At 41.0% G+C, this 5,000-nt stretch overlaps 1 non-coding gene across 1 annotated transcript in view; it reads right to left on the minus strand.

The window, feature by feature from the left end:
• LOC123719175 overlaps nucleotides 1-1,126 on the minus strand; it is a 1,905-nt gene extending 779 nt beyond the window's left edge. Inside the window, exon 1 of the ribosomal RNA XR_006755244.1 lies at nucleotides 1-1,126. This exon is cut by the window's left edge and continues 779 nt beyond it. This is a non-coding gene — a ribosomal RNA (small subunit ribosomal RNA).
• Between the last annotated feature and the right edge of the window lie 3,874 nt (nucleotides 1,127-5,000).

A 5,000-nucleotide genomic window follows, 5' to 3' on the forward strand; every position in this document is an offset into this window, starting at 1 on the left:
AACGTCGGCGGATCGCTAGATGACATATTTACGGTTAGAACTAGGGCGGTATCTAATCGCCTTCGAACCTCTAACTTTCGTTCTTGATTGATGAAAACACCTTTGGCAAATGCTTTCGCTGATGTTCGTCTTGCGACGATCCAAGAATTTCACCTCTAACGTCGCAATACGAATGCCCCCAGTTATCCCTATTAATCATTACCTCGGAGTTCTGAAAACCAACAAAATAGAACCGAGATCATATTCTATTATTCCATGCACGAAATATTCAAGCGGCATTTTGAGCCCGCTTTGAGCACTCTAATTTGTTCAAAGTAAAATTGTCGGCCCACCTCGACACTCACCGAAGAGCACCGCGATAGGATTTTGATATTGAACCGGCGTTTTACCGCCGGCTCACCGACGATATGCTCCGCAGACGTGTCAGTATCACCGCGGATGCGGTGCACCGACAGCGCGGCGCACAAATGCAACTACGAGCTTTTTAACCGCAACAATTTTAGTATACGCTATTGGAGCTGGAATTACCGCGGCTGCTGGCACCAGACTTGCCCTCCAATTGTTCCTCGTTAAAATATTTAAAGTGTACTCATTCCGATTACGAGGCCTCGTAAGAGTCCCGTATCGTTATTTTTCGTCACTACCTCCCCGTGCCGGGAGTGGGTAATTTGCGCGCCTGCTGCCTTCCTTGGATGTGGTAGCCGTTTCTCAGGCTCCCTCTCCGGAATCGAACCCTGATTCCCCGTTACCCGTGACAACCATGGTAGTCGCAGAAACTACCATCGAAAGTTGATAAGGCAGACATTTGAAAGATGCGTCGCCGGTACTGGACCGTGCGATCGGCAAAAGTTATCCAGATTCATCAAAATTAACGACTTCGGACGCATGGCCCTCCGCCGATTGGTTTTGATCTAATAAAAGCACTCATCCCATCACTGGTCAGAGTTCTGATTGCATGTATTAGCTCTAGAATTACCACAGTTATCCAAGTAACTGAGTAAGATCTAAGGAACCAAAACTGATATATTGAGCCATTCGCGGTATCGCCTTAATACGGCTTGCACTGAGACATGCATGGCTTAATCTTTGAGACAAGCATATAACTACTGGCAGGATCAACCAGGGAGCTGCTTACGCAAACGACACGCCTACACCGCGGTCACGCGGCTTCGGCGAGCCGCTGGCTCGGCGGCGTCGAGGGGCGCGCGCTTGCGCGCGCGCCTTCTCGACACGCGTGAACGTAACGCGTCGAATTTGCACGCGACGCGACGTTCGCGCTTCATATCGATAGACTAACTTTGACCGGTCTACGAGCGGCCGTCCCGTCACGATCTCGCAACGAGGTGATGTACAACGATGCTCGACCACTGTGAGGGACATAAAACTGCAACGAACACGACCCCGCGGGCGGGAATCGATGTTGTGACAATTTGAAAATTGAACATTCATCTAAACGCAACTTCTCAATTTTTATTCAATACGTTATTGTAAACATATTAAAACTCGGCTGGCAATTACATGCGCACACACACGCATGATTCGCACTAGATACGATCAACGCCCGGAGCTTGAGGGATAAATTCCAACACGACGCTGCGCACACCGTTTCGACGATGGGCGCGTGTGCGTCCTCTTTTATACATTCTTTCCATATACGGTCGCCGTGGCGACCGCGCACGTGTCGAACACGCTAGGCGCCCTGCGTTGAGGTGTGCCTAGAAGCGTATTCTTTTAACATCACAGATAACACCGGGGGAGACGGTCCCAAATCTTGGTCGATTGGTAACATCACCATACGGTCTGCGAACGCGGTGCTATAATATAATTTTATATTATATTATATAAAATATGAGGAGGAGTAGTATGTATATTCTTTGTTATTTTGTGTTGACACAAGAGAGATATATAAAATGTACTATACACCACACACACAGAGAGAGAGAGAGCTGGGAAAGATCTCGGCGGTCTCGCATTCGAAATACGAATTTGATATAATTTCCTCCGAAAATCCATACCCATATCTATATCATCCATGCGCGAATATATGTATATAATATTCTCACACTTCGCACAAACACAAAAACAAGAACACATTCTATTCTCTCTCGTCCGTCGTTCGTGTCTATTTGAGACGAACGACGCGCGGCAACGAGAACGAGTCGACGCTGTGCGCACGACTGTTTCGCTCCACATCTATACCGAGAGCAATAGTCCGCGTCGGCATTGGAGCGGACGTCGAATGTTTCTCGTAGAGCGAGCGAGAGAGAGACGATTTTTCATTTTATTATGTATGTGTATTGGCGTGCAGTAGTAGCACGTAGTAGTACTAGTAGTAGTAGTAAAAAAATATTATTATTTATTTTATTGACTGATATGATTTTGTTTGTTTTCTTTTTTTTGAATAGACATTTGTATTGATAGATATGTTTCTCGTTGAAGCTCGCAGCACACGCTCAGAGAAATGGCAATGTGGGTTTATTTGAAGAAAAGAAAAAACAAAAAAAACAATTATATTTATTAATAATATGTATGTATGTATGTATGTATGTATGTATGTATGTATAATAATGAATTATAATAATTATTCCGATGCAACGTCAGAGGAAAATGTTTCTCGTACAGGTGCGGCGCGCGACGGCCGGCCGCTCGACAGTTTCGCGCCGAATGTTTCTCGTTGAAGCTCGCAGCACACGCTCAGAGAAATGGCAATGTGGGTTTATTTGAAGAAAAGAAAAAACAAAAAAAACAATTATATTTATTAATAATATGTATGTATGTATGTATGTATGTATGTATGTATGTATAATAATGAATTATAATAATTATTCCGATGCAACGTCAGAGGAAAATGTTTCTCGTACAGGTGCGGCGCGCGACGGCCGGCCGCTCGACAGTTTCGCGCCGAATGTTTCTCGTTGAAGCTCGCAGCACACGCTCAGAGAAATGGCAATGTGGGTTTATTTGAAGAAAAGAAAAAACAAAAAAAACAATTATATTTATTAATAATATGTATGTATGTATGTATGTATGTATGTATAATAATTATTCCGATGCAACGTCAGAGGAAAATGTTTCTCGTACAGGTGCGGCGCGCGACGGCCGGCCGCTCGACAGTTTCGCGCCGAATGTTTCTCGTTGAAGCTCGCAGCACACGCTCAGAGAAATGGCAATGTGGGTTTATTTGAAGAAAAGAAAAAACAAAAAAAACAATTATATTTATTAATAATATGTATGTATGTATGTATGTATGTATGTATGTATAATAATGAATTATAATAATTATTCCGATGCAACGTCAGAGGAAAATGTTTCTCGTACAGGTGCGGCGCGCGACGGCCGGCCGCTCGACAGTTTCGCGCCGAATGTTTCTCGTTGAAGCTCGCAGCACACGCTCAGAGAAATGGCAATGTGGGTTTATTTGAAGAAAAGAAAAAACAAAAAAAACAATTATATTTATTAATAATATGTATGTATGTATGTATGTATGTATGTATGTATGTATAATAATGAATTATAATAATTATTCCGATGCAACGTCAGAGGAAAATGTTTCTCGTACAGGTGCGGCGCGCGACGGCCGGCCGCTCGACAGTTTCGCGCCGAATGTTTCTCGTTGAAGCTCGCAGCACACGCTCAGAGAAATGGCAATGTGGGTTTATTTGAAGAAAAGAAAAAACAAAAAAAACAATTATATTTATTAATAATATGTATGTATGTATGTATGTATGTATGTATGTATGTATAATAATGAATTATAATAATTATTCCGATGCAACGTCAGAGGAAAATGTTTCTCGTACAGGTGCGGCGCGCGACGGCCGGCCGCTCGACAGTTTCGCGCCGAATGTTTCTCGTTGAAGCTCGCAGCACACGCTCAGAGAAATGGCAATGTGGGTTTATTTGAAGAAAAGAAAAAACAAAAAAAACAATTATATTTATTAATAATATGTATGTATGTATGTATGTATGTATGTATGTATAATAATTATTCCGATGCAACGTCAGAGGAAAATGTTTCTCGTACAGGTGCGGCGCGCGACGGCCGGCCGCTCGACAGTTTCGCGCCGAATGTTTCTCGTTGAAGCTCGCAGCACACGCTCAGAGAAATGGCAATGTGGGTTTATTTGAAGAAAAGAAAAAACAAAAAAAACAATTATATTTATTAATAATATGTTTGTATGTATGTATGTATGTATGTATGTATAATAATGAATTATAATAATTATTCCGATACAATGTCAGAGGAAAATGTTTCTCGTACAAGATCGCCACGCGACGCGACAAGATGCCGTTCAACGGCACGATATCTACAACTCTGTCGATAGATATGTAGATAGTATCTACTCTGTCAAGTATATGTGTGTAACGTGTGGTGGTGTGTGGTGTGGGGTTTTGTTAGCGATAGCGATACGTTTCTAGTTAAAATTGAATATTTAAAAATAAAAACTCTTCTGGTAAGAAAAACTATTTATGGTTTATTATGGTGTGTCTAGTGCAACAACATCAACATTGTCATAATCATAATAATATAATTATTATTAGGGCTATAGGTTAACCTTCCAAATAGGGACCGTCGATTTAAATGTCGATATTTTTAATTATTCTAGATAGTACTCACTAAAAGAAACTTAAGTGCTTGCTTACTTACTTACTTACTTAGTTGATTGAGTTTTTTTTTTGTTTTTTTGAAACTTTTTCATACAAATTGATATATAAGACATATATGGCCGTTACCGACCGCCGACCAAAATCTATTTCATAAAACCGACATAAAATTGATGTCAAACGTCAATCACTTTGAGTTGACTAAGTGTAAGGGTTCAGATTATTTTGAAAGTATCGATCATTTGCGATGCATACGAGAAAAAGATCATTCATTTCATTGTTTGTAAGTTGTAAATTTTGTGTATTATATTGTAATTCTTGAGTGAGAATTGAGTGTTTACTTACTTACTTACTTACTTACTTATTGAATATCCAAAAAGTACCCAAAACCGAAT

The sequence above is a fragment of the Pieris brassicae genome, unplaced genomic scaffold, assembly GCF_905147105.1.
Source record: "Pieris brassicae unplaced genomic scaffold, ilPieBrab1.1, whole genome shotgun sequence".
NCBI classification, from domain to species: Eukaryota; Metazoa; Arthropoda; class Insecta; order Lepidoptera; family Pieridae; genus Pieris; species Pieris brassicae.